The sequence below is a fragment of the Taudactylus pleione genome, unplaced genomic scaffold (genome assembly GCF_031769625.1).
Source record: "Taudactylus pleione unplaced genomic scaffold, aTauple2 ptg000937l, whole genome shotgun sequence".
NCBI lineage: Eukaryota > Metazoa > Chordata > Amphibia > Anura > Myobatrachidae > Taudactylus > Taudactylus pleione.
The window spans coordinates 459,562-477,997 of record NW_028285338.1 but is presented as its reverse complement, the minus strand read 5'-3'; the positions used below and the strand labels follow the sequence as shown (position 1 = coordinate 477,997).

The 18,436-nt window shown below is 41.6% G+C and overlaps 1 protein-coding gene across 13 annotated transcripts in view; it reads left to right on the top strand.

Moving 5' to 3' along the window:
• The window catches only part of LOC148473300 (vomeronasal type-2 receptor 26-like), a 174,149-nt gene that overhangs the window by 33,889 nt on the left and 121,824 nt on the right, over positions 1-18,436 (top strand). The gene's annotated exons all lie outside the window — the stretch shown is intronic.

The following is an 18,436-nucleotide window of genomic DNA, read 5'->3' as shown; positions in this document are numbered from 1 at the left end:
ACATTCACTCACCTGAACTTACACTACATACAGTACTTACCTACTTCCTGATGGAGGTCAGTCCTCTTTTCCAAGTGGAAGTAGTAAGTATAGCACAAGAAGGATCCCTGTTCTGTTGTTGCACTGTTGAAGCAAGAGCCAGGAACTCCTTCAGCTGTAAAATAAAAAACCATACAAGACCCCATGGAAATGCAGAGGACAGTGCCTGCTGCAACCTGAAATGACTTTAGTTAATTCATGAACAGCTCCATTCGCTATAATGCAGACGCAGTTTCAATCGCAGCGGCAGCTCTCAGCCAATCAATGGCCAGGTTGAAAAAGACTACAGAAGTGGCTAAAATGTATTGCTGCTCCCTATATGTGTGACTTCTTTGCCACAGTGATCTTAGGGCCCCCATACATTTGTGAAGAATTGCAGTGATGTTGCGATCCTGCAACCTGGCATCGCAGGATTGGTGACATCCAACATGTTGGATTACACAGAAATGCCGATCACGATCAAAAAATTATCGTGATAGGCACATTTGACGTGTAGAATTTTACTGGTCCTGCGACAAATTGCAGAACATCGATGGCCACATTTCCGTCCGGCAGATCAGCTTTTTCCAATCGGAACGCGCAATTCGCCCGCAGATGTATGGGGGCCTTAAGTACAAGCTTTTTCAAATTGCCACACTGGATTAACCAGTAATACCCAACTCTATGGAAACTCCTGCAATTAGCTAAAACCCTGTCAGATGTGCAATCCCTGAACCTAGCTGCTGGCTACTGCTTGTAATTGAGGAAACTCGGAATTACTAGGATCATTATAGAACAGTGCAACTCATTGCATGAAAGTCATTCTCAGGTGACACGTGACCTACATTAAGGTGATCCAGAGACCCTTTTGGACTACCTATTGTGATGGTATGTAATAGCCACTAATGAGACGCTGGTCGGCCGAGATTTTTTATTGATTAGAGGTAAATTTACTAATAATGTTGTCTTATCTGAGGACCTGATTCATCAAGTATTGCTATTGCGATTGCAGCTCTGTAATGACATGCAGCTCTGTAATGACATGCAGCACTGTAATGACATGCAGCACTGTAATGACATGCAGCTCTGTAATGACATGCAGCTCTGTAATGACATGCAGGTCTGCTGTCAAAATGTGCTATTGCAATGCCGTAGCAGTATAGACATGCCCACTGCCTCCCAGTACCATTTTCTCACATCCATATTACCTTGCGAACTTTCTCAAACATCGGTCACATCGAGTGCCTTTAGACCCTCATGCAGAATTACAGCAGCCCTGACCTTACTTAGAAATTGCTACCCTCACTGCACACGGTGACTACTCAATCTGCATATGCAATTTCTAATATATGCATGCCCATGCAATGGTGTTCAAATGGTCAGTCATACCTGCATTTCTCCAACCACACCCCCATCACCACCCCCAAATTCTCACTGCCTGTCAATCACTCTGCGATGGATCTGCGTGGTCTCCGTGATCACAGTGCAAATGCAGTGGTGCCTTGGTGCAGGTGCACTGTGATGAATACACATGCGCAACAAACGGCCATCTACGTATGCTTTAGCAATAGCAATCCTTCATGCATCAGTCCCTGAGATTGCCCAAGTTTTATCACCAAGAGCATCACTGAAACACAGGAGACTTTTTATAGCTGAAACACCGAAGTTTACCAAGGATCGTGTTTTGCTGAATCGTGTTTTTTGATGGTGTATGTGTTCGTGTTTCTCCTCATTTTCCCCGTGTCTCATAGCAGCCAAACAAACCTCAACTTTCAGCCTGCACATATCAGTCAGATATGAACAACCTGCATGTGTGTGTACTGTAAAAAACACATTAAAAATCAGAAAAAAAAAAAAACCATATCTAGTCCTTGTATCTGTAAGCCAGTCCTGGTTTTAAAAATATGTAGAAAAAATGGTGTGGGGTTCCCCCATATTTTTAAAACCTGCATTAGGCTCCACTAGCCGGAGTGTAATGCAACAGCCTGGGTACCCTTTCACCGGCTCCCCCAGCCAAAGCAATAACACCCCAAAGTAATCAGCTAAGGCTGAGGAATTAGGGGATACCCCAAAAAAGGCACTGGTACTATTACTGGCACCCCCACTAGAACACACTGTAAACACCGTAGACAGTAAAAGTTTATTACATACATTGATACTCACACCACACTCACGTTGTCCCTGGTGCCTAGTGACCTTTTCCAGTAACATCCCAATTTTTCCCGGCCATTAAAACAAATAAAGACATGCCCTGATCCAATTTTGTGTAAAAAGCTGTATGTCTACATGCATACATCTCTCCACCGGCAAATGACGGAACCAACAAGGTTTTCTGCACTTACCAGGCTACCAGCAAATGAGAAGCTGCTACTAGAGTAAGCAGCCATTGATTGGCTATTAGTGGCCTGGTTTTTAATCAACAGCCAGACCACTGATTGGCTAACAGACAGGCCAATACATGTCCTGGTGACTTCTACATTTGCATATTTTTATATTATGACTGCATACATGGATGCAGCTGCAATGAAAATAGCGTACAACTCTGAATCAAGCCCTTAATGTGCATGTGAAATGCACTTTTTATGTGATGACCACAGTGATTAACTCCTTGTGCCTTTAGCATTACAAAACCTGTGCACAAGTACAATGATAAAAACTGATCTAGATGAGGTCACGCTCCTGTCTTTCAGTATCCTGGCCAAGCAGAGCACCGGGAGGTGGAGCTGCTTGGCCAGGGTTTAACACCGGACTGGCCAATCTGGACATCAGACCTTCTGACATTTGCCAGAAGAGCCAGATCAGCATTTAATCCCTGCGTGCATGCAGTATAATATAGATCCAGTTAGGAGCAGGATGGTAGAGGTAGCTTGCATTGTAAGGGCTTTGCACAAGGTAATATGAATGCAGTGGTGGCAGAAGACTTGACCAGCCTGCTCCTATGAAGGATGGACAAAGAATGCCTGGTGAAGCTGAGCATGTACAGAAGACACATTGGGTCAGATGTCATGTATGCCCGGTGGGGTGCACCTCTGTGTCTGTGCTATGGGAATGCACAAAGGATACAGCAATTTCCTCAAACATGAAAATGTGACCACAATTTATATCTAGTATCCATGGGTGGCAGAGTAGGGGTTGCCTGAGCACCAATTCCGGCAAAATGGAGGCGTTCAACCTACGTTTTTTGCGAGGCTAAAAGCCAAGGTCTATGTCAGCGGACCCAGATTCCTGGCAACTTGCATGACCAGACACCAGACAGGCCAAAGGGACAACAGTTGTGACCAATGGTTGCTATTGATCTGTTGGTGATCTCAGGCTGTGACACCTCCTTCTGCATTTGCATCTAAGATGGATGGATTTGCACAGCTGCTTGTGTAAAAAATCTACAAAACAAATGCAACGCCTTGCTGTTCCTTACAATACCCCAATAACCACCCGCTACTGACCCCATCCATGAGCAGGTGCCAAGGACCTCCCATACCTTAAGATCATCATTGATATTTTGATGTACAGTAGGAATTTTCTCAAGCTATCTGCATGGACATTGTTTCTCTGTTACATATCTTCCCAATGAACCAGACAATGGAGTTGTCTCTCTACCCACTTAGAATCAAGATTTGCTTCCATAACATACAGTATTAAATATGATGATTGGCAATCACTGGAGGAGGCTTGAGAGACTGTTATCTACACATACTCTACACTGGTTTCAGCAATGAAGAATGAAAAGTTCTGGAAATACATGAAGATCTAGAACGATGCAACTGAGATATTTCTAGTGAAAACAACAGCATAGCCCCCTCCTGCAATTTGTATGGGCTCCAAAGTATTTCCACAAATACTTTAGAACAGTGATCCTTAACCTTATTAGTTGCTCGTAATCCTCCAGTTTTCATTAATATTTTCATATTATTTTATCATACCTCTTGTCATTATTATCAATAATAATTTTGTATTATAAAATTAAATAAATCGAAAAATAAAGCCATAGGAAGTATAATGATTGGTGGTTAAATTTACTGTACCATCATATTATCCAAGAAAAAATAATGCAGCATCTTAACTTAATATACTAACAAAACATTATATACTGTGTGTGTACATGTATGTATATGTATGTATGTGTATATATATATATATATATATATATATTATATACACAGATGTGTCCACATACACCTTTCCTAAAATCTTACCATATGGCCAGATGTGCCATACCTTTAAATCTGTGAATCATCCCTGCCTTGTGGTTTTTCTTAAAATTTTCTATTTTAATTTGATACTTGCAGGAAAAAATTTGAGATCCATCTAATTGCTACTTGTCGTAGTGCATCTTTGCCGTGCTGGCATCTCATGCCAAATAAAGCAGAAAAGGAAAGGTGTATGAGGACACATCTGTGTATGTATGTATGTATGTATTTATATATAGATATAATATATATATATTATATCTATATCTCTATCTATAGCTTCTAATTGCGCAATGTTTCCACTTGTCCAATATTTTAGCAAGCAGACCAAATGATAACTTTTGAAAATGCCTTTGGAACCATGCTGCTTCATTACCACAACTTCACCAAGCCTGAAGAAATGTTTTTTAGGAACAAGCAAGGAGCGCACAATTGTAAAGTATATTAAATATTTATGTAGCAAAAAACAATCTGTTATGTACATCAAAGTTAAAACATTCAGTGCAGGACAAGCCTGTGTAAGCCACCAGTCTCCAGGGACCTTTTGATGTTTGATCTCCTGCAAAGATATACTACCCAGAGCTGCCAATGACCACAGACTCCTTCAGTACTCTCTCTCTCTCTAAACATCAACATAAATCAGAATACTTGAGCAATTTCTTGTGCGACTTTTTCCCTTAAAATGTGTCTTATGCACATCACTTTGTGAGTAAGACTTGCAACCATCTTTTTATTCTACACCAACAGTTGTTTGTTGGACTTTGAGGAGTTTACTAACCCAACTTTCACCAGGGTAACTAAACTTTCTGAATCTAACTACCTCTATCAGGCTCTTCTCCATAGAAATTATATACATTTTTTTTCTGAATCAGCCAGAGGTACAGCAATACTGTCTAACCTGACAAAGAGAGACATACTATGACATTTAAAAGTACCATCACATTGCTTGGGTTCTTGTTTATTGGAGCAATTAGAAATAACATGTCCGAGCATACAACAACTAAAACTTTTAAACACATGATTGTCAAGTCTTTTGTGTGGCTGGGACCTTCCTGATCCTGCTGGCCATCTCCAGGCCCAGTGACTACAGTGTCTCCATTTTTACATTCTCTTAAACGCCCAGCACCCTTTTCTCATCTAAAGTCTTACCAGGTTTACTGAAGTGTGCTGTTGCAGATATAGTGAGTGCTGTGTTGTGATCAGTAGTTCCTCTGCTGCCAGATACCCTTCCATCATCTCTCCTAACTGGTCAGCTATCTTTGTGTCCCCATGGCTCATCAACTTGCACAAAACCATGGACAGAGACCTCTAATAACGGTCCATGACAACTCTTTCAACCATCTGAGGACAGGTTAATATCTTTGCCTGTAACTATTTCTTGGTCAGGTGGATGGAGGTTATGTAGTTGTGAGTGTGGAGGCTTGTCCATGGAGTCCACACAGTTTTGCACTCGTTGCTCTTGAACTGACAGTGTAACTCCCTGGTGAGTCAGGATTTCAGTTTTCATAGTTCAGAGCATCTGCAGTGGTAAGATATGCCCCCATGTCATTAGCCATAGTCATGTTTTGAAGAAAGTAACTAGTATAGAGCTGGAGCTGGATGCAAGATCCGAGGAAGCATTTCCAGGACAGGCTGTGAGATGCCTCACCACCTCTTTTAAGGCCTCATGGTCTTTGTGCTGTTGCCTCCATATCTCCTCAACCTCTATTTACTGTTGCCTTGTGGCTTCCTGATGAGCAATGGTATCTTCTTTTCTCAACCCAAATGGATTCATGCTGCACTGATGTAGTCTGTAGCAAGGCTTTAATTATATCTTCCATGTTTCAGGTTTTAACAGTAACTTTGTAGCCACTTTTATCCAGAACATGGATCAGCAATGTTTTTTAAAAAAAATAGCTTTTGGCCCTTTAACTGTAACAAGTTTCACAACTATGCAGATCAAACACCACTTGGACTTGCCTTTGCATGGGTGGCACCTTAAGTCCCAGCATGTGTCATGATGGAAAAAGTTCCTGCAGAGTATCACTCCTGCAAATTTACTTTGGGCCTTCTCTGTTGTTTGGCTTCTTTCCAGGCAAACACAGACTTGCTTCGTGCAGGTTTCTCAAGGCTGCTGCTCCTCTCACTATGCACAGATCAGATGCATGTATTCTCAACCACATTGTAACAGTGTTAGGGGAACCAGTATCATCACCTGGGGTAGATGGTAGTGAACAGCAGTTGAGAAATTACACAAGTCCAAGGTTTATGAAATAACTGGCCTCAGTCAGTTTTATTAAGCAGAAAAATAAAATAAAACCTCAAAATAAAAACCTTGTCTGTCTGGCAGGAACTTAACAGAAGTTATTCCTGACTAACACTACAAAAAAACATAAAATGTTTTATTAGTCTGTCTTCTGGGAACCAATGTTACCATTCTTTAAAGTTTTTTTTCAAATCCATCCAGTGGAATGCTCAGTACAGGCTCCTCAGGTCAAAGTTCTGCCCAGTGTACCTGTAAGGGTGGGTTGGAGGTACCACGGACAATTCCATCTTGCTTCTCTTTTCTTTGCATTATGTGCTATTTGGGGAATTGCCGACTGTCTTTTTGCATAGGTGACAAACATTTTTATAGTTTATTAAAATGCCATCCTATCTGCCACTACAGTACCACTCTGTTTCCTAGATGTACCAAATTGAACAGCCACAGGATTGTACCGCCCCCTTTTTAACCAGAAAAGAAAATAATTTTAATAGCCGAGCAAGGATTCCTAACAAAGTTTGACAAGAGGATTAAAAAAAAATGAGTTGCACTGCAGAACTGGAAACTCCAAAATAGCCTATCTTACACAAACAAATATTAGGAGGCTGACTCACTGGCCATACTACCCCCTTCCCCCTCATAAATTTGCTTTGTAATAAAAATTGTAATTAAATTTACAAACTAATCAATCTTTCCATCCTTTCCCTGCCTTCAACTACATACACACTTCACCTCCCTCAGGTTTCTGGTCTAGTTCTTGATTAATGAAAACATTCTTTGTTTCTTTTATGGAGTCATATAGTTTATTAAATGGCAAAACATGGGATATGTTCACCCAGTTATAAATATTATTTATTAATTTCTGTCCTGGCAGTCTAATGTCTGCTCTCTTTCTGATAGTCCTGTGTGAAATGGCACCTGAATCACCGTGAGAGAGACATATCAAATCCAAAACCCCAGAAATCCAAAGCTAGAATGATGACGTTTTGTCTTAATTTTGAATCCAAGCCTAGCATGAAAACCCCAGTTGGGGCTCATATCCCGTCAGATCCCTTCCTCCATCATACATTTTCTTTGGAATAAAAAAATGTAATTAAATTTACCAACAAACCAATTAGTCATTTCTCTGCTTTCCACTTCATACCGTACATACTCTGTCTCCCTCGGGCCATTGATCTAGTTAATTACAATTTAAACACTCTTGGTTTCTCTATGAGGTCATATAGTTTATGAAACTGCCATCCTGTTTGCCACTGCAGTGCCTCTCTGTTTCCTAGATGTGCTATGTTGGAAGTTGAACTGCTGCAGCCACTGAAATCTTCGACATGCAGTTGCTAAATGCCGAAAATGTCCAGAAATGTTTATGGCCACAGACAGCATCCCCTGCATTCCTCTTTAATATTTTAAAGAATTTTAATCCCCAAGTTTATTTTGTGGGCAAAACATGGAACATGTTCCTCCAGTTGTTGTAGTGATCTACCCTCTTCCCTCATAAATTTTATTCAGATTCAAAAAGTTAAACTAAATTTGCAAACTAATTGATCCTTCAACTACCTACATACTACATCCCCATCAGGCCTCTTGATTAATTAAAGTTTTTGCTTTCTTTCTATGGGTCATATAGTTTATTATACTGCCATCTTGTCTGCCACTGCAGTGCCACTCTGTTTCCTATATGTGCCATGTTTGAAATTGTACTGCCACATGCTTGTGCTGCCCATTGCTGTTGCTTAGTTGAGTTTGCCAGCTAGCTTGGTGCAATCTTTTGGCCTAAACTGAATGAAAACTATATTGTGACCTGTGAGCTGAGGTGAGGTAAATAATACTATAGGAACAAACAAGGCCCAAATTATGTGATTTTGGCTGTTTTAATCATTTTTTGAAAAAATACAGATCCGCGAGGGCGGTTTTGGCAAAACCAAAACACCAAATTAATACAGATCCTAAAACCAAAACATAGCAGATGGCACACATCTCTAGTTCTTGTTTATAAGAAATTTTATCAAATATCACAGTTAGTTTTTGTCTCCTTCACACTCTCAAGGATACAGAGTTTCTCCTAAACAACATTCAATCACCTGGTTTTGTGTATTTTGCTGATATACGTTCCACTTGATTGTGAGTTCTCAAGGTGATTTGCAAGAGCTGTAAATCCCCACTGTTAACTTTTAACTATGCCACTGGCGTATTTAAATACAATAGCTCTCCATCATCCCTATGGCCTCACAGAGGAATATTCAGTCTGCCAAGAAACAAAAAGCTTTTGACTATATATTTTAATTGCTGTCTGTTCTCTTAGGCTTGCTATTGTCGATGTGATTCTGTTCATAATACTCCTCTGTGGTGTATAAAGGGTTTTTAAATATTCTTTATCTGCTTACACAAAATCCCTGTGATAGTGCTGTTTCTCATGAGTGCATACAGTAGGTCTCCATCCTTTCATAGCAGCTTTGCAAAAACTGATATGAATAATTAACTGCACACAATGACATTTCTTTGAAAATTTATTTATGCACGTACAGAGCAAGCAATAACATAATTGCTGGCTAATGTAATTTTGAAAGACCCAGTTACCACATTAGTCAATCAATGATTAACATAAAACACATACTCTCCTAATGAAAAGATTTCAAAACTCATAATAATGGATGCATCTTCTAAGATTTTCAATGCAATCACTAAAATTGAATGGCTTTCTTGTATTGGTAAACTTCTTAACTGCAGACCTTGAGAGATTAGCACCCATTATTATTTTCCTCTTATTTATACAGTGTAATCAATGAAATCATTTATTTGTAAGATATAAGAAAATGTGCAATTAAAACTTTTAAAGCAACCCTTTGCTTTATAATGAAACATGATCATTCAGCTTCCATATTGTATTTAGCTATCCATATTAACCCTCACTATGTTGATTACAATCAACATTCTACTACACAAATCAAAAGGTTCTGATCAGAATTCCTAAGGAGTTTTAGGAAAACCTAAAACAAACAAAAAGAGGGAGATTCACAAGGATTGTATTGAAATCTGATACTCATTGCACCAGACTGGGGTGTCCCTAACTTTGATATGGTCCTTTCGTGTGACTGTCATGATTCCAGGTCTTTTGTTCCCAAAACCAGGCTCTCTTTCTTACCTGTGCAGCCACTTTTCAGACGCTGGCATGCTCTGGCAGCCAGGAGGCACGCAACTTGTATAACTATGGTGGTTTCCATGGCGGATTCTGCGAGTGCCAATGTTTGTGCACCGTATAGGATTTGGGGTGCAGTGCTGGCATTCCTCATGGCATTGCTCCCACCAGTTCAGCAACATGGATGGTGCCATCTTGCCCAGTGTCATTGGATCAAGTCCAGGTGAATTCCTGCCCAGCCAGGTAATCAGCTGACACTCCCAGCCAATCCAGATCTACCCATGGGTTTAAAGCTTTGAGGTCAGCAGGGCCTGGGTAGTCAGTGACATAAGCCACACAGATCTGCGTGTGAGCTTTGTAGGGGTACTCCTCTGTATTCATAGACCGTCTAAGTGGATCCTGACTTCTGCTCTGTATCTGTTAGTGATTCCTCTGGTGTTAACTCTATATTGGCTCCTTAGCCAGCCATCGGTGAAGGTCAGATATTCCTCAACCATCGGTGAAAGTCTGATAATCCTCAGCCATTCATACCTGGGCTATTCCTGCCACTCTCAAGGCTATACAGTATAAAACTTCCAGGTCAGCAGGGCAGAACATTTTCCACATACCCAATGCATTCCCTTAGGTAAAGGCCTACCTACTACTCTAGTATAAATTAACTCCATGTATGCCATAAAGAAAGCTATATTATTTCCTGCTGCATCAGCATAGGTTATATTATCAAAAGTACAACTATCCTCCTTTAGTTGAACTAAGGTTTTATTCACCACCAAAGACCCCTTGTCTTTTATGAAATACTAACTGCAGGGCATATCGGTTGAATTGGTACCAGGCATCTTAGTCACAGAGATTGCTCTTGTACAGTTATTATAACCTAAATCTTGTCCTTTTACCTGTAACCACAGTCACTTGTAAGGGAGGATCATAGATTTTACTATCTGCTGATGTATCATGATATGGGAAATCTATCAAAGTCTGCATTTATGTTTCCTGGCTTTAACAGATATAAGTATCATTTAAATGCTTATGACAAGACCATTATCTATTTAACATGTCTGTGGTGCTAAGGAAATGAGCCAGCAAAGGTATGTCTGCCTCTACACTCATAGGTAGGTCAGTGCAAATCCAACATATACGCTGATTAAGTGTCTGCAATTCTACTGTGCATTTCTATGATATAATTGTCTGTCAAATCCTTTTTTTGATCTTCCTTTTGCAACTGTCTATGTACATATACATTCTTCCTAACACACATCATATCTTGCATTTATCATGTGTATCATTGATTTTGGTTGGTATACCTCAAAACCTGTGAATTATTTGATCAATCAGAATAACTATCATAACAACAATCAAAAATACAAATACGCACCCCCAAAGTCCCAAATATGGCCTTGGGCCCAATACCGTGTTTTTGTTCATGATGATCTTCACAGTACTCTTTAGAGTAATGTACCTCTTCAGAGCTACTGCATTGGCAAGTAGCCCAATTTTATTATGACCAGAAAATTACTCACTTTTTTACTGGTGAAGTAAAGAAGCTGTGTCTTGAAGAATGTCCTCCAATTGAGCAGTAAAAGGAGTTGTGACTTTTCTACAATGTGTAGCATGAATTCACATCATCTTCTCCTTTACTTTAGCAGCAGCTGGAGTTGTCAGCAAGTCTTGATAAGGTCCTTCCCACCGGTCTGTAAGCAAGCCTGATTTTAGGAAATTCCACACCATCACCTCATCACCAGGTTGTAGATTGTGGCAAGCACCTTCCACCGGGATTGGATCCATATTGACCACAGCAGTGTTTATCTTCTTTAGCCGGTTGCTTAGTGAGATAAGATAATTCACAGTTGAGTCATTTTTCTTAGAGTACATATGTGGGTGCAATAACAACATTGGGTAGCTTTCCAAACAGTATCTCATAAGGGGAAATGATTAGTTCTCCTCTAGGGGCAATTCTGATTGAATGTAGCAATAACGTCAAATCATCTGGCTACTGCAAACTAGTCTCTGCATATCTTAGAAAGTTTGTTTTTAATGGTCCCATTGTAACATTCCACTTTGCCACTAGGGTGCAAATGATATGCCATGTGTAGCAGTTGTCTTATTCCAAGGATTTGACACATCTTTTTAGAAACTAGTGCAGTAAAATGTCTGCCTTGGTCAGACTAAATTACATAATGTATACCATAACTACAGAAAATGTATGTGTGAGGTTATTAGTAGTAATTGATGTTGTTGCACTAGCCACAGTGTACCCCTCAACTCACCCTAAAAACAAATATACACAAACCAAAACAAACTGAAGCATTCTATAATTTGGTAGATGAATTAAATCAATCTGTATAATTTGGAAAGGACCTGATGTCTGGGGAAGATGTGAAGGTATTGTCTTAACTGGCCATCCTGCATTTTTTGCAAGCAGATAGCACAAGAGGCACAGTATTTTGCTGCAACTGAAGCAAAGCTAGGAGCATACCAGTAATCTGAATAAAAAATTATCAAGGCCATCTTACCTGCATGAGTGAGTCCATGGGACATCTGTGCCAATGATGGCAAGAGTGATTTTTGGGGTGCCAGGCTTACCTTCAGAACTTCACTGCAAGCCTTCATTGTCCTGAGTACACTGTGCATTTTCCCACTTGATCCTTTCCTGTAAATCACAAACATTTTGCATTTTGATTAAAGTTTGTTCACTTATATCAATAGATGAGCAGACATTTTCTTTCACAATCTCTCTCTGAGCTGCTCCCTTTGCAGCAATATTTGCTCTATGATTCCCTTTAGTAATCTTATCATATCTGGTCATAGGAGCTTGGCATTTAATGACTGCAATTTGAGAAGGTAGTTATATAGGTTCTACCAACTCTTTTACTGCTTCTGCATGTGCAATTGTATTGCCTGTTGCTGTTAAAGTCTGTTTAATTCCACATTTCCCTGAAATCATGCACTTCAACAAAGGCATATCTGATATCTGTGTATATATTTACACTTTTTTTTTCTGCCAATTGGCAAGCTTTTGTTAGCTTTTAGCTCTGCAAAATGTGCTGAGTGTGGTGGTACAAGTGGGGTGGAAAAACTGTTTTGGTATCCTCTACCACTGCATACTCTGATTGTGTTGCCCCAGTTTTAGTTTGTCTATGGCAACTACCATCAATATAGTAAACTAAATCAGGGTTCCGAAGTGGTACCTCATCCAAGTATACTGTTCTAGTAAATTGCAGATCCACATATTTTAAGCAATCATGAGGGGTGTCATTTTCAACCCCCATTCCTCACTCTGAAACTCTTCATCATTTTAATTAAATGGTAGTAAGGTAGCCAGGTACAAAATATAACACTTGACCAGAATAATGTTTGTAGGCATAATTGTCAATTCAACATTTTGTTAAGCCTGCAGCAGTAACATGGTGGGTTTTCTGACAGGTTAGCAAAGCTGCAACTGCATGTGGGACATAAACTTTAAGCTTGCAAACCAAAACAATGTTAGAAGATTTTTTAATGCGCAATGTAGTAGCTACTTTTGCTCTTGGACATACTGGTATTGCCTTAACTACTGGGTCTAACTGGGCACTGAAATAAGTTACTGGTCTCTGTTTACCACCATGAAATTAGGTAAGCACTCCTTTCGCTTGTGCCAGGTATTCATTACAGAATAATTAGAAATCCTGCTTATAATTATGTAGCCTTAAAAATTGGGATGCAATGAGATAATCTTTTAGCTGTTCAAATTATAGTCTGCTTTGGTCAGTATGCACCAAGAGCTCTGGCACAGCAGCTTTAAGCTGGGCATCCACTATACAATTATCTGTCAGATATCTGTACAATCTGGCTGGTTGGAATGAAAACCTGGTAAAGTATGGGAGCAAATGTAAGTCGATCATATCGTTTTAAACTAGGGGTGTGCACCAGCCACTTTTCATATTTTGGTTTTTGATCTGGATCATTCTTCGTGTTTTGGATCTGGATTCGTTTTGCCAAAACCACCCTTCCGTGTTTTGGGTTCTGGGTTTTGTTTTGGATCTGTATTTATTTGGAAAAAAAGCATAAAAAAGCTAAAATCACAGAATTTGTTTTTTGTTCCTATGCTATTATTAACCTCAATAACATTAATTTCAACTCATTTCCAGTCTATTTTTAACACCTCACAATATTGTTTTTAGGCCAAGAGGTTGCACCGAGGTAGCTGGATGATTATGCTAAGTGACATAAGAGGGCGGCACAAACACGTGGCCCATCTAGGAGTGGCACTGCAGTGGCTGACAGGATGGCAGTTTGAAAAACTAGGCCCCAAAGAGTACATAATGCAAAGAAAAAAAAGAGGTGCAAGATGGAATTGTCCCTGGGCCCTCCCACCCACCCTTAGGTTGTATAAACCGGACATGCACACTTTAACAAGCCAATCATTCAGCACCAGGGTCTGCCACACAACTGTGGCTGAAATGATTGGTTCGTTTGGGCCCCCACAAAACAATCTGGCAATTAATCTGTACCTGCACAAACTGGCTCTACAGAGGCAAGGTGTCATCCTCATCCTCCTCATCCACCGATTCATAACCCTCTTCAGTGTTGTGCACATCCTCATCCTCACAGTAATAATTCATCCCCGCTGGAATCCACCACCACAGGTCCCTCTTTACCTTCTGGAGACTGGTCTTCCTGGAAGAATTGATCATTCATTTTAATAAACATCATCTTCTCCACACTATGTGGAAGCAACCTTCTACGCCTTTTGCTGACAAGGTTCCCGGCTGCACTAAAAACTCTTTTGCAGTATACACTGGAGGGGGGGCAACTTATGTAAAATAGAACCAGTTTGTAAAGGGGCCTCCAAATTTCCTCTTTTTCCTGCCAGTACAGGTACTGGCATGCCTTCTTGGATGCTGTCACCGATGTAATCCTCCACCATTCTGTCAATGGTGACAGTATCATATGCAGTGAAAGTAGACATGTCAGAAATTGTTGGCAGGTTCTTCAGTCCAGACCAGATGTCCAAACTTGGTCCTGCCTGCCCTGCATCACTGCCAGTGGGTTGCTTAGGATATCTAAGTTGTTTCCTATTAGCCCTAGTTGTGGGAGAAAATAAAGAAGGAGCTTTTGACGTGTGACGTTCCGCTTTAGCTGAATGTGTTTTCACCTGCAGGTCTTTGCACTTCTGCAGGCTTGTGTCCACCAGAAAGAGAGACACCACGTACGCTTTAAACCTAGAATCGAGCACGGTGGCTAAAATGTAGTGGTCTGATTTCAACAGATTGACCACCCTCGAATCCTGGCAAAGCAAATGAAGGGCTTCATCCACAAGTCCCACATACCGAGCATAATCGCTCCATCTTAGCTCCTCCTTCACTTTTTCCATCTGCTTCTGTAGAAGCCTGAGGGGAATGACCTGACTCAAGCTGACAGTGTCTGAACTGACTTCACATGTGGCAAGTTTGAAGGGCTGGAGAACCTTGCACAACACTGAAATCATTCTCCACTGTGTTTGAGTCAGGTGCATGTATCATAGGTGGATGTATAGGCTTGAATGGCCTTTTGCTGCTCCTCCATCCTCTGAAGCATATAGAGAGTTGAGTTCCACTGCGTCACAACCTCTTGCTTTAGGTGATGGCGGGGCAGGTTCAAGAGTGTTTGCTTGTACTCCAGTCTTTGGCATACAGTTGCTGAATGGCAAAAGTGGGCAGAATTTTGTCAGGCCACCCAAAGCGTCTCCTGCATGCCCTTGTTGTTTTACAGAAAATTCTACACCACCAAATTTATTGTGTGAGAAAAACATAGGACATGCTGGAATTTACCCAGATGTAATGCCCAGACAATATTGGTGGCATTGTCAGATATCACAAATCCCCAGGAGAGTCTAAGTGGGGTAAGCCATTGGGCAATGATTTCCTCAGATTCTATAAGAGGTTGCCAGTGGTGTGCCTCTTACTGAAACTGGTGAGACACAGTGTAGCCTGCCTTGGAAGGAGCTGGCGTTTCTAAGATGCTGCTACTGGTGATGCTGCTGTTGTTGCTGCATAAGACGATACATCTACCCAGTGGGCTATCACAGTCATATAGTCCTAAGTCTGCCCTGTTCCACTTGTCCACATGTCCGTGGTTTAGTGGACATTGGGTACAACTGCATTTTTTAGGACACTGAGGACACTTTTTCTGACATCTCTGTACAATCTCGATATCGCCTGCCTAGTGCAGTGGAATCTAGATGGGATTTGGTACCGAGGAAATACTACCTCCATCAATTGTCTAAATCCCACTGCACTAATGGTAGATACCGGACACATGTCTAACACCAACATAGCAGTCAAGGCCTCAGTTACCCGCTTTGCAACAGGATGACTGCTGTTGTACTTCATCCTCCTCACTAAGGACTGTTGGAGGGTCAATTGCTCAGTAAAAGAAGTATTGGTGTTCCTACTTCCTCTCTGGGATGATGAACAACTCCCAACAGCAGCAGCAGTAGGTGTAGCAATGCAAGGAGGAATCCTGGATAGGAGAGGAGTGAATCATGCCAGTGACATGGCCTGCAGGACTACTTCTGATCCTGACTGAGGAGGAAATTGACGAGCAGGGAGTTGATGGTGTGGTTTGCAGGTGCTTGGATACAAGAAGACAAAGGGATTTAGGTGTCCCTGGACTGCTTACGGTCTTAGCCACAGTTTCAGAACTTTACAGTAACTTATGAACGCGCTGCAGGTGATGTATAATTTATGATGTTCCTAGTTGATTAATGTACCTACCTTGCCAGACAGCAGCACAGCACTGGACAATAGTAGTCAGCCAGCCCCTATGGTCAGTGTCAGCAGCCAGCAGCAAATCCCAGCTCCCTCCCTGTGCACACTCCACAGCAGCCCTTGACAGAGAGCAGCACAGCACTTGACAACAGTAGCCAGCCGGGCCTTATGGTCAGCATCAGCAGCATCCAACACACAAATCCCAGCTCCCACCATGTGCACACTCCACAGCAGGAATGAAAAATGGCGTCGATCGCGGGACCTTTTATAGAATCCAAAACCTGCAAGAATCCGACAGCGGGATGATGACGTTTTGCCTCGATTTCAGATCCGAGCCACGTGGGAAAACCCAAACCTGACTCGGATCCTGGCTCGGCTCGGGGGGATTTGGATTTTGGAAATCAGAACCCGCTCATCCCTATTTTAAACACTGAAAAAAAGAACAAAAACAAAATGTTCAAATTGGTTAAATTTCTGTGTTTTAACCAATTTGTCTGAATGACCATTTTTGGCTATTTTCCAGTGTTTGTGAGCAAATGGACAATTGTCATTTGCTCTCATATATTACCAGGTTTTCATTCCAGATTGAACAGATATCTGACAGATAATTGTATAGTGGATGCACAGCTTAAGTCAAATCATACAATTGTGAAGTTAATTGTGAATAATTAGGTATCCAATTTTTACAATAACCCACCATTCCTAGAAAAGCCCTCAATTTTCTTTTGTTAATGGGTAATCTAATTTCTTCAATGGCTGCAATTCTATCTAGTGATAGATGTCTCAAACCTTCAGACAAACAATGGCCTATATAAGAAACCTTTTTCTGACAGAGTTGTATTTTATCTTAGGGTACCTTATGACAATTGCAAGATACAGCAAGAGTTCTACTGTGTCCTTAACTGATGTTTCACAATTTGCGGAACATAATAGCAAATCATCTACATACTGGATTAATGTAGAGCCACCTGTAAAAACAAGAGTCTGGTCATTTTCAGCTAAACTTTGACTAAAGATCGTAGGAGAATTTAGAAAGCCCTGGGAAGTTCTACTCCAGGTGTATTGTGTACCTAGCATGTGAATGCAAACAAATGTTGACTGTCTTGGTGGATGGTTACAGAAAAGAATGCAGAATATAAGTCAATGACAGAAAAAATGTGTATTGTCTGATGGGATCTGCATTAGAATAGTGTCATGATTTGGCACCGTAGGATCAGTGCTCGAAGTGTGACGGTATGCAATGGTATGACATACCAGCACTTCAAGCACTAAACGTTTTTTTTTTTTTTCACAAGTTTTCAGCACCCGCAGTAGTTAAACAGCCAGTTGAATTAGACGTACTACTAATGCGTCTAAGTGACTCCTTATGGTATGCTGGACGGTCAGTCACTGCCGGCTTTAACGAAAGAGGTGGCCTCTCGGGGCTGCGATCAACGGCACTGTCGAGGGCCCCCTTGATTACCTCAGTGGCAGTGCAGCTTTGCATATAGGAGCCGTATGGTGTGTCTTTAGCTCTGCCCCACAGCTCCTCCCCCTCCATGGAGTGCAATGCCTGTCGTTTGAGCACTCCTCCCCTTCAGCTAATGGACCCGGCCGGGGAGAGACAGCCGAGCAGCAACAGCGCCGGTGGCTCAGCCCATCCAGAGACATCCTGTGCAGATAAGCAGGAGGTGGGGCTGGACAGCTCAGAGACCTACAGTATGTGCAACCTCCATGTCCCAGAAATGGACCCGCCTAGTGCAGGGCAATGACTTCGGCCAGGGCCACGAGGATTGCAGCCGGCGGATGGAGCAGAGACTGCAAAGTGATTGGGAGCAGCCACAGCAGGAGGAGGAAAAAGGTGAGTTACATATGTATAACCCAGTTTGTATATACAGTCCTCCTCCCTCCCTGTCCCCCGTGTGTATACAGTCCTCCCTCATGGCCCCCCTGTGTGCACTGTTCTCTCTTCCTGTCCCCCTGTGTCAGCTGTCCTCCATCCCTGTGTGCACCATCCTCCCTCTCTGTCATCCTGTATCCCCTGTCCTCCCTCCCTGGCCCCCTGTGTGTGCTGACCTCCCTCCTTGTCCCCGGGTCCACTGTCCTCCCCCCCCTCCCTGGCCCCCTGTGTCAGCTGTCCTCCCTCACTGTG